The following is a 19,373-nucleotide window of genomic DNA, read 5'->3' as shown; positions in this document are numbered from 1 at the left end:
TGTTGTACTCTAGTTTCTATTGTAAATATAGTAACTAATGTATTTTTTGTTACATTACGACATATAACTCCTCAGTGAGGGGATTTTATTCTGCAGAGATGGAGTAGTATTATAGAATAAAGTTGAGATCACAAACACATTCCTTGGCTCAATGTTATTTTACCCTGCTTAATGACATATTAAGAAACTGCATTTTCCCCAGGCAAGTATGGAACAGTTGCAAATGTGGTCATCATTGCGGTTCTACCTGTAACCAGAAGTATATTCTGCAGCACACTGGTTGGGATCAAATGCCTGTGGGCAAATGAAGAGTATACGGCAGTTGAACTGTGTACACAGCACTGCAAGAACTAGATACTGGCTGTTAAGGGAGTGTACTTGCCACTGTGCATGCTCAATAGAAACAGTTCAGACTAATGTTGAAAACATGGTTCTTGCTTTTATTTACAAGTGATAAACTATTTTATTCAACCCCAAAGCTGTTAGAAGATGCAGAATTCCTTTCAGCACAGGATCAGGAAACTGGGATATTTTGACTTTTGTTTCTTCATTTTAATACCTGTGGAGTAGAATTTTTTAGACAGTCTCTCTACTTGCATTTTGTAACTAAAAATGGAGTGCCAAATAATTTCATTTTATATCCTACACAGGTCCTGAAATATTGTTTGAAATCTAAGTAAGTTGCATATTGATGAATCAATTGATGAACACACAAGTTTGGATTTCCTCTATGAAAGTATCTTTCAAATAAATGAAATTTATTCATGGCTGTGCTAGTCTTATTACAGATATTAAAGATTAGTAGATATTTCCTTTATAACAATATATTTAAATGTCACTACTTTAGTGAGGCTGTGCCTCTGTTGTTCCTGTAAACATTCAGATTTCCTGCCAAATTGCAAAGGACATGTGAAGAACCTTGCTTTGGATAGCCACCAGAACTGCTTTATTGTAAGGCGTCAGCCTATTTGTTGCCTCTACATCATGTAATAAAAAAAAAAAAGGCTAAGAAAGAAAATAGATTAGAGAAACAATTTATGTCCCTTTCAATGGTGTTAAAAATCATGCACAGCAGATGAGGTGCTGATTCAGAATGCACATTCCCTTTCTTGGTATTTGAAGGATTCTCTATTGAAATATTTGTGAGACTGAAAAATTGTTGTAATTTTTTTACACTTTCAGGCATAGAGGATTGAAAACTGTTGAGACCGCACAACCGCAAATTGCGTGGTCTGTGTAATCCATCAGACAAATATACTCTCTAGTGTTCTTTAAAATTCTGAGTTAAACACTTAACTTCAAATTCTCAATCACCACCTCATTTGCTGTACATGACTTCAAGCATCATATTTCTCTGATCTATTTTATTTGTTACTTTTAGATCGATTTCACAAAACATTTAACTGTTTTGTTTTTCCTCACTTTTTTAAAAATTTTAAGTGTTATTCCACAAAACATTACCTTTTTGACACATTTGCTTTTCTAGTGTCTTCTGTTCTCAAAAGTCCTGATTTGAAGGAAGCCATTTTGACAGTTAAATATTACACCGTGCAAATTTTTATGTGCAAAATAGTTGGGCTGTGAAGAGATGAACTTCTTGAGACATAACTGTATAGTTAGCAGCAGTTACTCTGAAATATTCAGTTTTCTCTCAAAAAACAAATTATTTTTTCATAATTGGTGTGATAGCTTTCCAGAAATAAACCATTTTTTTTTTTACAAAACTGGACATCACACTGATCAATTTGATACCTCATTTGTCCTTTCCCAATTCTTCATTTGGCTGTGCAAATTCATACAGATATGATTAGGTAAGTTATAGGAAATCTTGTTTTCACTCCGCTCAAACATCTGACCAAATAGATTGATTGACACTGTGGTCCCATACAACATTCACAATTGCATGATCATCATCTAGTGTGTGACCCTGTTGGCTGGTGGGCAGCTTATGAATAAAATGCATCTGCTGATACAAGCAAAGGAAATATTAACCGGTGCCTGTGACTCGTGTAGCGGAATTGGAACAATATGTTCTTTATTGTCAAAAAATGTATTTAAGCTCACATTTCAAATCTTATGATGTAATTTCAAACTTAGCACAAGAGATGAAGGCTCTTAATTATATCATTGTTCATAATTAGACAATATTTTAGTATTAAGCTGGAGGTTGACAGTCTTTCTGTGATTGCTTTCTAATAAATAAATAAAGTGATAGTATAAAGACCTGTCGTATTATTAACTAGAACAAATATGTACAGATATTCACTCTGGTCAAAATGTCCTAATAATGCTAGACAAATAGGTCTTTTGTGAAAAGTAATTTTTGATGCACATATTATTTGTACTGACGGGCACAAAGTGTACAGTGATGCAGCCTGTGTGAAGTTACATAATAAAACACATATCAGACAGCTGGAGGAGTCACATGGTTAAAATTTTAAAACTTCTTTGTTAGTTTTAGAAAAGCATGAGAATAGGATGTGACTGTTTGTCCTACAGATCAAATGTACTTAGTCAGTTGGTGTGCCAGACTGTAATACATGTGTATGCTGCTGACCATTAAAGTTGCAACATTACGAGGTATCCGACAATTGTGAAATTGTCACAAAGGGTGCTATGTGCTTCGGCACACAGACGATCAGCATTTCAGCACAGTTGCACAAAGCAGGCAGGAGTGACACTGCCTGCATTCTGTATAGGACAGGGTACAGGGTGGATTCCTCATTTAGAAATTGTGCTCAGTACTACTGACCTATCGTTCGCTACCTGTGCAGGACCGAACAGTTGTACCTTGAGTCAGGAACACTACGACGTGTTGACCGATGCAGAAGCTTTCCTAGACACAGCAGCAGAGAGAGGCATGCCAAAAGTGGTGAGTCTGACAACGGAAGCAACACCACATTGACATTTCAGGTGAAGCATGGTTCCACACACAACATTGAGACAGACTTACAAGTGTGCATAGGCTTCAAGGATGACAAAGATTGGATTTGCCATTGGCAGAAAGGCACTGCAGCTGAAAGGGAGTATATGACACTATGACTCTGCTTCACCTAATAGGTAATTTGGACAGCAACCACTATATATCTGATGTGTTGAGACTGGCACTAGTGGTGTACCTTTTCGGTCTCCTTGATATTATCTTTCCAAAGGACAACACAAGACTGCATGTCATCCCGGCAGTCCCTGGCCTACCTCGGATATCATTTCAGGCAGCAGTCTCTCCATTAAAAACATCTGGTCATGAGTCTTACATGACCACTCCTTAGCCATATGATTGTTGGACGCTGACACAGACCGGAAGCAGTACAGAGGACACATCTGTACCTGTCGTCTGAACTCATTTTGACACTGCTTAGCTGGGATAGAGCCAGAGGTGGCAGGTCCATGTACTAAATAGAGCACCCAGCATATTTCCAAATAATGTATACTTTGATATTTTGGGTATTACTATCCACGATAATTGACTTGGTATTTTGGTCTATGTTGCCAGTTAAGGTAATGATACAAATGATTGTGTTCCTCAATTGTGCAGGTATATACTTTGTGGGTGCACAGCAATCTGATTGTCATGGCATGTTCCTGGTGAGAAAGCCTCCAGAGCTTCAAAATCCTCTAATAAAAGAACTTTTTCAAGTGTAGGTATTTGGTATGAATTTAAGAATACAGTAAATAAATAGTTATTCTATAATTTTTACCCTGACACTTCACTCCTTTACCAAACTGGTAAGACCTTGATGCCTCTGGGAGTGTCCTATCAATCAGTCCCTTCATTTAGTCAAATAGCGCCATAAATTCAATTGTGTACTCGTTCTACTGTATCATTCAACAGCAATAAGGAAAATGTCATTATTTCTTATCCTTCCTTCTGTGGCAGTTTTAATGGCCAGCAGTGCATAGTGACCAACAACAACATCCCTCTTGAGAATAAATACAAGTAAATTCACAATACCACCTCAGTTTTCATACCTGACATGTGCATTGTACTGTTATTTGTAGCTAGCTAACTTGCTACATTGTTGGAGTCACCAGAACAGAAGCTACACCCTTAAGGCTCTATGTTAAAAAGCTTGTTATAATTTTTTTTAAAAATCGCTCAAATCAGTTTTGCAGCTCCTTTCCTCAAACTGATCCTGATTTGATATACCTGTCTGTGTCATGGTCAGGATGCGAATTTGGTTTGTGAACATCATTGTTCATGGGGCGGGGGGGGGGGGGGGGGGGTGCAACATATTTCACTGAAACACTAAATTGGTAGGTTTTTTCTATAGTTACAAGAATTGCTGAGAGGTGGTGGTGGTGGTGGTGTTGGTGGTGGTGGTATGAACATCCATCCATATCCTGTACTAGAATTGATTATCAATTCTGGGTCTCCAGCAAACCTTGTTGTGTCCAAAGGTTTGTTGAGCAGTTGCAGAGAGCAACTTTCAAGTGCCATAAAACAGGCATTACTGCAGATGCGCAGCTACCGTGCCGCAGGAACCCTGTGTGTGCCGTTTGCTCTGCTCAAACATGTTTCAGTGCATTTTTGTTTGGAATTTTGTGTGTGCTGGGGCATCACATGATGATGTACAACACTCAGCATATTTTCAGGGGGCATATGGAGTTATTGTACTTAGGGCAATTATTTATTTTATTCCATGCAGATACGAAATGCAAAAAAAAAAGGAAGCAGTTCTTGGCGTAATATTCATTTCAGAACTAGACTGTAAGTTCAAAGTACACTAATATTTTGCTGTGTGGTGACTTTAACACAGATTTTTTTATTTATACTCTGGAGTACTGTTATGTACAATTTCCTATCAGTTTTATCAGTTGTACGTCTAAACAGCATTGGAAACTGGAAGTAAGAACGAATACAAATTTCTTGCAAAAATAAAAAACAGTTGCTTGTAAGGACAAGTTATTTCATGACTATTTCAGATAGTATAACGAATTAATAAGGTTTTCAGTGAAGCCAAGAAACTGTACAATTGGCGATATATGTTCTACACTAGGAATTAGTGTAAAGAAACATTGGGAGTTATGATGATAAAACACATTATGCTGTCAGTCTTTAATGTATCAAAGAAAGACATTCTGTAAATTTAAGATATAAACGACACAAATTAAGAAATAATGTAAAGCCTGTAAAACTGATTGGAAATGCTACATTACAGTATTTCAGGGTATGAACAAAAAAATCTGTGTTGTTTACCACATAGCAAAATATTAGAGTACTCTGAGCTGTGGAGTCTAGTTTTGAAATGAATATTATGCCAAGACCTGCTTTTGTGTTTTGCCCTGCTTATCTAGATAGAATATAATGAAACAATTGCTCTAAGTACAATAACTCCGTTTGTCCCATAAGTGTTCCCACGGATTTGATTTCTGGGTAAGTTTTCAACAAATGGATGTTGTAATAAAGTGGATTTGTAATCGGACACAAAACATCAATACTTATGATTTAGGTAATAAATTATAGCCTTCATCATCAAGCAGAAATTGGTCATTAGAATTCTTTTTGTCGATGGTAACTCTACGGAGATTTTTCCTTGTATGATAGTGAACACTGTTTAGAGATGGAATGGAACATTTGCACATGCGTGTCAGTAATCCACATCTTTCAAGTGGTATAGTTTCAAACAATAGTGACATACTGAATGATGGGATCAGCACAATGGCCATCATAAAGAGAGGAGAAGTACATGAAAAAGGATTTTCATGTTGCTCAGTGCACATAACACATGCCCTTCGTAGGCCCATCGTCCAGTCGTTGTGGTAGAAGTAAAGATGCAAGTGAAGTGTTTTATGTCTTGTTGACAGCAAAGGTTATCAGAGAGGGAGCATTGCTCGGATTTTAACATTGGAGGAGAAGGAAGCAGCGAAGACTTTTTAAGGAACTGTCCTAATGTTTGCCTAGAATGAACTAGAAAAAACGGAAACCCCAAATCTGGATGGCTCACTGGCTCTGGGGTTCAACCTGGGTCTCCAGACTGCACGAAGATTACCGACATTTGCCGACACACAGGCCTACTGATTTTAACTATAGCATGTAAAAGTTTAGTTGACAGTTTCACACCCTTTTCCTGATCGGTACTTCTCAAAAGAAATCAACAATGGTCATGCTGTTTGAGATCCCTGCGAACATTACCAATCAAGTGAGTAATTTTGTTAGAATAGGATTGATTTAATTTCATCCCCATTACTAGAAATAAGCACCACATTTGAATGCAGACGTATCTGTTATATGCTTTCAGGAAGCAACGTTACTTCCACCTAGGGTTGCCATCCATCCTGATACACTATGTGAGCAAAAGTATCCGGACACCCCCAAAAACATTCGTTTTTGCATTAGGTGCATTGTGCTGCCACCTACTGCCAGGTACTCCATATCCACGACCTCATTAGTCATTAGACATCGTGAGAGAGCAGAATGTTGGGAGGATGATGGTTCAATCCTGCATCCAGCCATCCTGATTTCGGTTTTCTGTGATTTCCGTAAATCGCTCCAGGCAAATGCCGGGATGGTTCCTTTGAAAGGACACTGCCGACTTCCTTCCGCGTCCTTCCCTAATCCGATAAGACCGATGACCTCACTGTTTGGTCTCCTCCCCCAAACAACCCAAGACCAGAATGGGGCGCTCTGCGGAACTCGCGTACTTCAAACGAGGTCAGGTGATTGGGTGTCACTAGTGTCATATGTCTGTACGCAAGATTTCGACACTCCTAAACATCCCTAAGCCCACTGTTTCTGATGTGATAGTGAAGTGGAAACGTAAAGGGACATGTACAGCACAAAAGCGTACAGGCTGATCTCATCTGTTAACTGACAGAGACTGCCGACAGTTGAAGAGGGTCGTAATGTGTAATAGGCAGACATCTATCCAGGCCATCACACAGGAATTCCATACCGCATCAGGATCCACTGCAAGTACTATGGCAGTTAGGTGGGAGGCGAGAAAACTTGGATTTCATGATTGAGCGGCTGCTCGTAAGCCACGCATCACGCCGGTAAATGCCAAACGACGCGTCACTTGGTGTAAAGAGCGTAAACAGTGGATGATCGAACAGTGGAAAAACGTTGTGTGGAATGACAAATCACTGTACACAATGTGGCGATCCGACGGCAGGGTGTGGGTATGGCGAATGCCTGGTGAACGTCATCCACCAGCGTGTGTAGTGCCAACAGTAAAATTCGGAGGTGGTGGTGTTATGGAGTGGTCGTGTTTTTTATGGAGGGGGCTTGCACCCCTTGTTATTTTGCGTGGCACTATCACAACGCAGGCCTACATTGATCTTTTAAGCACGTTCTTGCTTCCCAATGTAGAAGAGCAATTCGAGGATGGCGTTTACAACTTTCAACACAATTGCGCACCTGTCCATAATGTACGGCCTGTGGCGGAGTGGTTACACAACAACAATATCCCTGTAATGGACTGGCCAGCACAGAGTCCTTAACTGTATCCTATAGAACACCTTTGGGATGTTCTGGAACGCCCACTTCGTGCCAGGCCTCAGCGACCGACATCCATACCTGCCCTCAGTGCAGCACTCCGTGAAGAATGGGCTGGCATTCCCCAAGAAACCTTCCAGCACCTGATTGAACGTATGCCTGCGAGAGTGGAAGCTGCCGTCAAGGACAAGGGTGGGCCAACACCATATTGAACTCCAGCATTGCCGATGTAGGGCGCCAGGAACTTGTAAGTCATTTTCAGCCAGGTGCCCGGATACTTCTGATCACATAGTGTGTATCGGGAACATTATCGTTATGGACCTTCTTGTCCCGACCAGTGGCGGATACATATGGGGGGTGCGCCCCCCCCTCTAGAGTAGTTGTACTTTCCTATGTAGTACGCGCGTCCGCGTCGTCGTATTTTAAACGTTTCTGCCTGGCACGTAGTTAGCTAACACATACCTACGAGAAAAGTCGCTTCCACTGTAGGTATTTGTTCGCAGTCTATTAAAGTCTGGAAGCGAACATTCCGGCAGCGAATGTTCTATAAACAACAGAGACACGTATATAAGGGAAGCAGCGTCGCTGCCGGGTAGTCGGTTTGAAAGCTACAATCGCCGCGATAACTTGGAAGTGATAAAAAGTGGACAACTGCGATTATTGGCTATTACCACAGACTTCAGTCAGCGTTGTGCTTAGTGATACTAGAAATACGCGGAGTGTGACCGTGTGAATTTAGTGCTAAGTGTATTAGTGTTGCATTTTTCAGTGCGAATAAAGTGTTTATTCGAGAATAATTGGCATCTAATTTACCTACGTCGGAACAATATAAAAAATGGGTCGTTATGTAATAAGAAAAAGCAAAGTAGAAACATCTGAAGATTCCGGTCACCATTCAGCAGCAAAAAAATCACCAGATGTACAAGTAGAGCCCAGCACTTTGTCTAAACCCCAGTGTGGGAAGAGTACTCTCACTGACGTCGATCCAGTGGGCTGCTGCCAGGCACTGTGGAATCAATCTTACAGTGCCAGTTTTACTACAAGCTGACTTTCATGGAGTTTTATAAATACGTAAAAGGGAAAAAAGACTTGCCAAAAACTGTGAAATCTTCCAAAAATCTGGTGTACCAACTACTTCTGCCGCTACAACTTCCATGTAATTGTGTTCTACATAAAAATGAATTGTATTAAATTAATTTTTTACTTCATTTCTACTCCCCCTTTTCAATATGTCCCGACGAGGTCAGCGGCGGCTTGTTTTTTTTCCCCCCCTTTCGATAAATGCTGTTTCAAGAAAATATAGCCATTTGTGAGTTTATTAGAAATCGCGTGATTAATGATCGTCAATTTTTTACTTTCCATTCAGTGGCTCTTTCAGTATTCATTGTTATTTTTCATTTATTTATCAGTACAATCATTCTCAGTATTTTGTTGCTCCGCTGTCGTCAACGTGTGCTTCCTGCCGGGTCTTTCATTGAGGGTTGCTAAATCTGGCAGCGGGGGAAGCATCAGTCTTCGACTACTACTGGTCAGTTATCAGTTATTTTCGTCAGAGGAAAACAACACGAAGTCAGAATGTTTTATTTGTGTTGAAAATGTTATAGACGGGGTAGATCTGACACACTGAAGAAAAAGGCATGCAATCGTTTATTAAGAGGATTAAGATGAGTAAGGATGGTAAACATGCTTTTTTGGCAAACTGTATCGCTGCTGCTGTTTATGAAAAGTGCAGGAAATCTTATTCTAAGGATTGTAATGCTAGAACAGCTACAGTGGAAAATTACATTTATCGACCGTCATTCAAAAGTTTTACCTTAAAAAAAGCTGTATATTTTGTGGGAATTACAGGATTACATGATAAACGAAGTGACGAAAATGATTTTTTAAACAATTTTCAAAATCAATAATGGAAACTGCGACAAAACGGAATAATGACAGGGGCACACAAGTAAAATTTCGTGTAGGGCACGTCCAAGATCTTATTGTTGAAAACAAATACCATGGTAATTGAGAGAAAAGGTTTTTCAGATCTGATGCAGTTCGGTTCAAAATGGTTCAAATGGCTCTGAGCACTATGGGATTCAACTGCTGAGGTCATTAGTCCCCTAGAACTTAGAACTAGATAAACCTAACTAACCTAAGGACATCACAAACATCCATGCCCGAGGCAGGATTCGAACCTGCGACCGTAGTGGTCTCGCGGTTCCAGACTGCAGCGCCTATAACCGCACGGCCACTTCGGCCGGCTGATGCAGTTCGGAGTAGCGTTGAACGACCAATAGATAATTAGGTACTTGTCTGGGTGAATTTCATTCGCGAGCGTTTGGAAGCAAATGAAGATGAATGCAGTTCGCACTCTAGAGACATTCTAAAGAATCATGATGGATACTTTCCAAAGATTGAGATGACTCAAAAACGGCTGTTCTGAAAGTTCTATGAAGATCAAGCTATTCTATCTTATCTGATATGTGTTATGAGAGAAGAAGCTAATTCCAGCAGGAATGCATCTAATTGTTTTGAAAATGGCACTGTAATCCTTGAGGACATTAGGTCACGATGTTATGAAGTGCAGTCGACCCTCCTGGAATGTTCGTGGATAAAGCTCAAAGTGACATCCAGAATCACAAAAATTACTTTTTAGAATGATCATTTGTCCGAAAAAGAAATGAGACCGCTGAACTCTATAAAGACGATAATCAACTGTCTTTATGCTATTTCAGCTGCAAAACCGAGCTCCTTCGCTTCTAATGCACAACTAAGTATTTTATTTATTTATTTAAGCTTGTCAGAAACACACACTGTAGCTTACAAGTTATACAAAATGTTCCAAAACATGGCTCTATAAGCATTACAATTACAATTAACTGCGGCATAACCAGTATGCAGCAACTTCGCATGCTTCCTTGGTGGCACTGGTGACATTCTGTGGCTTGCATGACGTTGGGCATAGGCTGCAGACAAGAAGATGACTCACTGTCTGTTCTTCGCCACATTCACTTGCTGTGCAGTCGCATGCAAATCCCCACTTTTTCAAGTTGGTCTTCGTTCTGCCAACTCCAGAACGCAGCCTGTTGAGGTTTTTCCATATTGACCAGCTTTCTTCGTGACCTGATGGGGGGCTTTCGCTCGGGATCATCCACCCTGCAAGGTGGCTGGATCTGGATCGCCATGAGTTGACTCTGAAGTTCGAAGGTGGTTCAGTGAGGCTTTCAGTTGAATGGAGAAAGCTTTTGCTTCACTTGCGCCTTGGTACTCCTGGCTGACACCCGTGTGGTGCGTGGGTCTTCAAATTCAATGCCTTAGACTTTTCCAGTCTGGATGCACATCCACGACGGATATCTGGAGGTGGGATGCCCGCTAGACAATAAACTTTATCAGGTGGTGTAGATCTCAAACATCCCGTAATGAGTCTGCAGGTTTTATTCAAGGTAATATCCACCTGTTTAGGATGACTAGATCTGCACCGGGCAGGGCAGGCATATTCTGCAGCTGAATAACACAGATCTTATAGATGCGCTATCGGATTTTGAATTAACCCTATATTGACATCAGAGAGTTTGAGGTATCCAGTACTCAAAGAGTACAATGTGGACGTTCATATTGATAAAATTAGTAATAAACATAATAAGTATCCATATAAACAAAGTTTTTGTCCCATATTTAATGTTTTTCTGTCAACTTTATTGTTTCAAAAACGACACGGGTGTACGAAACTTAAGGTCGAAAGTAGCTCTTGCATGATATGTTACTGCCAAGTAACATAGCTCGATCAAACTTGGACTATACATAGAAAGAACTGCTACAGTGTAGCACATAAGGTAACTGAAATAAATGTGCAAGGAGTAACAGAAGTGACACTTGTCATTCAAAGACGGTAATTACAATGAAGTCACGGGACATTACAAAAGGCGAGACTTGGTTCTTCATAAGGTGCAATAGGGTGTGTGATCACCAGGGACGACAATGCATGCTCCACAACGTGCCTCCGTGCTGGCCGCGACTTTAGTACGCAGTTCGAGGCGTTCCATTCCTCGATCAGCGCTGTTGACAACGGCTTCATGGTCGTCGCTGCAGATTGAACGTGTTTCAATACTTCTCTCCAATGCATCCCACATGTACTCAATACGGTTTAGGCGGGGAAACGGGCGGTCTGAATGTTCTCTCGTGTCGAGAGCCGTTCCATCTGTGCTGTTCATGGTCATGCATTGTCATCCATAAAAATGAAGTAAGAGCCGAATGCACCCCTGAAAAGCTGCACATGGGGAAGAAGTACATTGTCGCAAAAATTGTTGACTGGTTAGTATACGGTGTCGAATGTTTTGGTGGGCTGTACACCTGTGAAACATTATGCCTCCCCACAACATAACACTTGGACCACCAAAACAATCATATTAGACGATGTTTCTGGGCGCATTACGTGTTCCCACTTCTCGCCATACGAAGGTACAGCCAGCATGGTAGAAATGATCATTGTTGGTCTCTGTGTTATGGTGTGGGGAGGCAGAACGCTGTACAGGCTTACTGACCTCCAAATTTATGAACGTTGTACACTCACTATTCAGTATTATTGTAACATTGTACTCCTTCAAAAATTGGTTCAAATGGCTCTGAGCACTATGGGACTTAACATGTGAGGTCATCAGTCTCCTAGAACGTAGAACTAATTAAACCTAACTAACCTAAGGACATCACACACATCCATGCCCGAGGCAGGATTCGAACCTGCGACCGTATCGGTCGCGCGGTTCCACACTGTAGTGCCTAGAACCACTCGGCCACACTGGCCGGCTATTGTACTTCTTCCTCATGTGCATTTTTTCTATGGTGCATTCGTCCCTTACTTCAGTTTTATTAATGACAATTGGTGAGCGAACTGAAGCCGCTCGTGGAGTGGGGGGATATTCGGCGAATGGACTGGTCTGCTCATTGCCCCGTCTTAAATCCCACTGAGCATGTGTGGAATGTGTTGGGAAGGCATACTGCAATGCATCCACATGCATCAACGACCATCCAGCTTTTGTCTATCACACTGGTCGAGGAATGGACCGCTCTACTACAAAAACTCTGTACCGACGTCGTAGCCATCGTGCCAGCACATTGCGGAGAGGGCAACACTCTAGTAAGAGCCGAGCCTCGCCTTTTATAATGAATTACGGCGACCTCATTGTTACCAAGTCTTTCAATGGAGGTGTCATTTCTGTTAGTCTCATTGCTTATTTCTTTGTTACGCTATGTACTCTACTGTAGCTGTTGTTTCTATGTAACGTCAAAATTTCATCGAGCTATGTTATTTCTCAGTGACATATCACGAAAAAGTTGCTTTCATCCTGAAGTTTTGGACATCTGTGTATTAGATTGATGCATGAGATGGTTCAAGTGGCTCTGAGCACTATGGGACTTAACATCTGAGGTCATCAGTCCCCTAGAACTTAGAACTACTTCAACCTACCTAACCTAAGGACATCACACACATCCATGCCCGAGGCAGGATTCGAACCTGCGACTGTAGCAGTCGCGCGGTTCCGGACTGCAGCGCCTAGAACCGCTCGGCCACTGCGGCCGGCTGATGCATGTGAGTTCTGTTAAATTGGTAAATGGCGATATTTAATTACCATCTATGTTTTCCGCCACTGTTTTAGACATTCTGAATGAGATTTCTATTAAATTGGTAAATGGCGGTATGTAACTACCAACTATGGTTTCCGCCACTTTCTTAAACTTTCTGAAAACCCACATTGATGCTCTACACATTTTCTCTGATACAGTTTTGCGCCAGAATGGTGAATTGTCAGATATTTCACTATCATATAAATGTAAGAAAGTAAACGTAAAAAAAAGCTGATATTACCATATCACACAACCCAGCCATTCCTTTCTCTCATATAACATTACGTAAAATAAACTTTTAAAAAATACCACGATAATAACGACAATTTCTGGAATTTCCAGGAAGCTGACGACGACGGTAGTTCTTTGCTGCTGTCCTCTGAACAAATGTCTTCCCACTGCTTCCAACCTCAGCAAGTGTGGCAGTTAGGGTAGTCCTCACACAGGGACAGCGCTACCTGTACGTTCCAGGACTCCAGAGAAACTGCATCCCATTGAGGCTCAGTCCACACATTGATGTAATATTGTCGCCAATACTGGCTCATCGCTCCCGTATTACCCAAGCACACTATGCTACACTGGCGATAGCCGCAGTTTGAAAACGCAGTAATTTTGAAGTAAAGTTTACTTTGCAATCGATTTTAAGATCACTTATCTGTTCTTTTTTAGCTTTATGAACATTCCGGTAGGGGATTGAACCCCCCAACCCCCTCCGGCTACGCCCGTGGACTATGTCTCCTCTGAACAACATGCCACAGTGGCGCACATGGAAACATGATGCCTCAGTCCTCCTGAAATTCCAAACAGAAGTGCGATAAAATCCGTTTGAGCAGAGCAACACCGAGCACGGAGTTCCTACGTCATCGTAGCTGCACGTGCAATAATGCCTGTTTTCTGGTCCTCGAAAGTAACCTTCTGCCAACTGCTCATCGTGGTCTCGAAGACTATTGACTTGTAGCGCCATGTATTGAACAGATTTACGGGATCGAATAACAGCTCGACGGTGACTGACTGACATAGTCGTAATATTAAGAACTATAGCCTTTGGTTGTATAATAGGATAATCTGTCACTTATGTCAATGAATCTATAGCTTCTGAATGTTTGCTTGGCCATCCTGCTGAGCGAATCAGCAATATTTTGAGAAAGGTGGTATGAACTTTTATGGCTCATACACATGCAATAATGTGCCTGTGCAAATATCTGTGCACTTCCCATCAGACATATTGTTGCCTGTGATCAGCAGATTTGCGCACATATGAGATATGGGCAAATCTGGAAGTCGGAGCTGGAGGTTTGAGTGCCATTGCTAAAATCTGCAGGTTCGAATCACATCTGCACAGAAAGTTGAAGCGTGGGTACAGGACATCGCCACAAATATGAAGCGCGATCAGTGCATGAATCAGCTGCTTGATCAGTCAGGTGTTTTCATCTGTTTGCGCAACGTGAATTTCAAAATGACATATACACGTCAGTGCTCTACAGAGTTAATTGTCAAAATTATCTAAATGTATAGATGTCATACATATTCGTGGAAAATTAAGAGCAGAGAATACAGCAGCGATAGAGATAAGAAAGCAGCTACTTGTAACGGTTTAGTAGAGAAATTACAAGCAGTTGACACCACGTCAGACAGGGAGACGGTAATAAAATAAAATTTTTCGTTGTGGGCTGCTTACTGCAAAGAGTCAATGAAACTAACGGAAGCTATGGGATTTGGAAAAAGCTAAGTGATTTGGCGTTGTCCTATGCCATATCTTATGTGACAGTGTAGCAAAAATTAAAGTGGGCCTATTTGTTCTGAAGAAGAGTAGACCCAGAATACTGTGTTAAGCTTATAATGAAAGATCTTGAAACAGTGCTATCAGGAACATAGGGATAATTACCTAACATGTTCTTCATAGCCGGCCAGTGTGGCCGAGCGTTTCTAGGCGCTTCAGTCTGGGACCGCGCAACCGCTACGGTCGTAGGTTCGAATCCTGCCTCGGGCATGGATGTGTGTGATGTCGTTAGGTTGGTTAGGTTTAAGTAGTTCTAAGTTCTAGGAGACTGATGACGTCACATGTTAAGTCCCATAGTGCTCAGAGCCATTTGAACCATTTTTTTTGTCCTTCATAACAAGAGTGATTTAGAGGTACAAATTCAGTATGTTAGCTAAATTTCATACGCAGCGACATATGGTGTAGTACGCACCGAATGCAAAATCATAGCGACCCCTAATTTTCGTTGCAATCTTTTTGAGTTTTGCGTAGTCTCTTACTAAAATGTGTACATCACAATAAGAATGGCCATTAGCGAGATGAAGGGTACTTCGCCACGAAACGCTACAAGTAAGGCAAAAATCAAATATTTTCAGTGAATAGTTTCTGTAAAATCGTTTGAGAAAGATACAGGTTGCACGCGCTTCGGTTCAGTCAGCGCAGAGCGTCGCCAGTCGGCGCGTGCGAAGTATGGTGTGCGCGTCGCAATATGTGCTGCACCCGCGCGACTCGTGCGTGTCGCGCTGTAGTGTCGTGTCAGTGTCACACGCGCAAGACCGCTACTGTCACAGGTTTGAATCCTGCCTCGGGCATGGATGTGTGTGATGTCCTTAGGTTAGTTAGGTTTAAGTAGTTCTAAGTTCTAGGGGACTGATGACCTCAGATGTTAAGTCCCATAGTGCTCAGAGCCATTTGAACCATTTGAACAAACGCCGCAAACTGGATAAATCGATGGCAATGTACTATCTGTATCGTACTGATGACAAGAACGTCACAGACTCCTGGTTCATACTGCTAGAGCAACATGTGATCTTGCAGTGACACGTGAAATATAGAACATGTTTTTCCAATTACTTGGATTCGTTATTCACGGACCATCCGGCTAACTGGCGGGTATGAGAAGTGAAATCAGAAGACGGCTCACCGTTCAGGAACTTAGTTCATGACTGATGTATTCAAGAGACTACATATCGTATTTAAGTTAGCGAGAAGCCGACCTGGATACATGCCAAAAGTTTTATTTTATTTTTTTTAGTGAAATCTTTAAATCTAGACGGCGTTGGGAGCCGTTTAAAGTTCGGGTGTGTTGAATGGCACCTTTAGTATCTGCATGCTGTGTTTTGTAATAAATCAATAACCACAAAAAGTACCGCAAATAAAAATTAAATAAATAAATAAAAGAATAAAAATGCATTTCATACCTTGGACCACATCCCCAGAAACGGAAGGGAGGAGTCATTGTGGTCAGCCGTCGCGTTGCCTCCGTCAGCCCATGAACTGACCCCATTAAAAAGTGGTCACGATGTTGGTCTACCATGCAGGCTAGCCGTGTTCAAACCTCCAGTGGGCCGATTTTTTTTCCGCTGCTCGCTGTAGTCAAATTTGTGTCTGTGTCGCGGTGTAACGTTCGTTTGAAAAAGCAAAGAAGGGACCTTTAAGGCCGCGTTCACACTGCCGGCCGGGCTGAGCCGAGCCTGGCCGGGCCGCCGCCCGCTTCGATATCAAACACATGGTTTTGAATTGCGGTGTTCACACTGGCGGCCGGGCCGCGCCGACACGGCGTGAGCCTCCCGGAGCCGAGCCGGCGACATCCCGAGTGTTTAATATTGCCGGCTCGAGCCGACCGCAGGCGCGAGCCTGTGGAGCAGCACTACAGCTTCTGCAGTACACGCATCACACGTCTCCCTTCTGCTCTCATCACAAGTGTTACTGCACACGTCTTTTATTTTAAGATGTTACCTCACATTTCACAATCAGTGAGGAAAAATTACGTTTATTATAATGATACATGCGAAATTACTTTTATTTCATTTATTTAATCTACCGTATTTACATGCATTTACAACAATAGCTTGCCAGCGATCGCGGCATTGCCCCCACTGAATAGTTCGCATTTACTTGTAAACGGAGACAGATATGAGTGTCACTGAGGGACGGAAATGTGTCCCTACCAGATGATAATGCATTGTAAAGTCATGGCGTGGCAGTTCCTTATCAGTGGAAATAGAACCACTAAGTCAAAGGGCATTATCTCAAAACTCTTCGCCTATCAATCTGTCTATCTTACAAGGAAATGAAAAGAATTCTGTGAGGTCATCAGCGGCTCCACATGATGAACCATTACCACTGCCAAGCGCTGCATCATGAAGAAAAAAGAAGAAAAAAGTTGGAAAATTCTGAAGGAGTATTTCTGCGATTCTTCGTTGAAGGCACAGCAAGACATTACCCAAAATGACGAAGCTAATTACTTCCTAATGATTCTCAGGAGTCCCATAAACACTCTTCCCCTCAGAGGTAAGCGTTTGTGATATTTAAAATACAAAAGCATGACTGCAGTTAATTGGAGGTAGTGAATGCTGTACAAAGTTCTACTGCAAACCAAAAAGTGTGTACTAACGAATCTTACCTTATCGTTATACACAATTTTTCTTCTGCTGTTATACTTCTGCGAAAATTTGTGTTCTGTTTAGAAATTTTGTCTTGAATGTTCTGCAGCACATACTGAAATGTATTATGATTCATTCTGTAATTTGAATAAAATTTTTCAGGATAGTTTTTAAGTTCTTCATATAAAGAAAAAAACTCTCCCAAATGTCTGTCGCTATTTTGGGATGAATCCATAATCTCCTAGTTCTTCTGTACTTCAAAACTCGACGAGTTACTGCAGAGTCAAAACAATACCAATAAAAGAGTGAAGACATTGTTCTACACGACAGCACAGACTAGCTAAAGGCGAGCAACTGTTGACTGCAGCTGCGTTTTCTACTGACTTGCTTGTCAGCTGTCGAAGGGTGGGGATCTTTTTAAATTTATTTATTTGGCCTCCCGCCAGCCATTTAGCCAAAGAGTGGGGATTACCTTGGCAGTGCAGCGCAGCCCGCCAAGGAAGAAAAAAAAACAATGAAGAACAATGAAAGGCACATCTGTGCCGATCTATAGTAGTTTCATTAACTCTCCATTATTTTTTCTGCCAAAGTAGACAACGAGACTACAGAATTGCGCTTCAGTTATCTTTTAGTTCGAAATACGAAATGTACATCTTACTAATTGTAGGATGTTGATGACAAATAATTGTTTGTCTTTTGTGGTGCAACGTGTGGCTAATTATAAAAGCATAGCAGATGATTGTCCAGTAGCCGAGGGAAAAATTCTTATACATTTGGATTTATCTAGAGAATGAGACCATTAAAATAATACGAGGGGCCGGCACTAGGTCTGCGCTGTTCACTAGTAATTACTTTTTTTCTGTGCTGCATTATATGACTACACTAAACCAAGCTGTAACCGCGCGAACTCCGTGGCTTGCGGACGCGGCACTGACGCCACTGAATAGCTCGCAGTACTTGAGACCAGAGACAGATATCAGTATCATTATCATTTCAAAAACTTTTTGGTACTTTTAGCTACATTTCATTCCCAACAATGTATGGTCTAAAACGGATCTAACAGTAAGCTACCCGCTACATAACTTTTTCACTACAAGATTTGTAAATCAAGTGCACAACGTTGACAAATAGCATCATTTCACAATGACTGTTAAGAAATATGGAAAGATAAATGATTCAATACGAAGCTAAGATGTTGCACTACCACGTGTACAAAAATCAGATTCTTTAGCCGCATACTTTCTTCAAAATCGGTTGGGAAGCGTTACGAAACTAAGAAATCACGCGAAACGAAAAGTAGACTTTTTCTTTTTTCACGACGTAAGTAACGCTTTTAAGGAAAAAATAAGTTCATAAAACGATGTGGCGAAGTCTTATATACCGCTAAGAATTTTTAAAACATGAAAATCGGAGAAGTGGATTTTCCCCCATTTCGCCGTCCCGGCTCGGCGCGGCGCGCAATGTGAATGCACTACTCGTCGGCCTGAGCTCGCTAGGCACGAGCCGAGCCAGTACGCGTCAGCTCGGCCCGGCCCGGCCGACAGTGTGAACGCAGCCTAACCCCTTCGTTCATGGCGTCCTCATATAAGGACATACCAAATAAATGTTTATTAAAATTCGTAAAATTTTACCATTTGCGATTGTTGTCCTCATATTGTCACAAGCAGAGAGTTTATTTGAGAACAGTGTCGACATCTCCTGTCAATTTGTGGTACAACAAAACAAAACTGAATGTACACAGTCACATGGGCGCTTCCTGGTAATCTTTGTACCTCTCATCACCCGGTTGATATCTTCTGAGTTTAGGTAAAAAAATTTATTTGTGCGTAGAACGGTGCACTCTAGAAGGTGAAAACTAAAGGTGTCTTTCAGAACGAAAGGTAAGTGACATATTTATAACTTATACATGTCTCCAAATGAGGACATTATGATTGAAAGGTTGTAATAGCATAGAAATTTAGGACAT

This window comes from Schistocerca piceifrons, chromosome 7 (genome assembly GCF_021461385.2).
Source record: "Schistocerca piceifrons isolate TAMUIC-IGC-003096 chromosome 7, iqSchPice1.1, whole genome shotgun sequence".
Lineage (NCBI taxonomy): Eukaryota > Metazoa > Arthropoda > Insecta > Orthoptera > Acrididae > Schistocerca > Schistocerca piceifrons.
Note: the sequence above shows the minus strand (reverse complement) of the source record.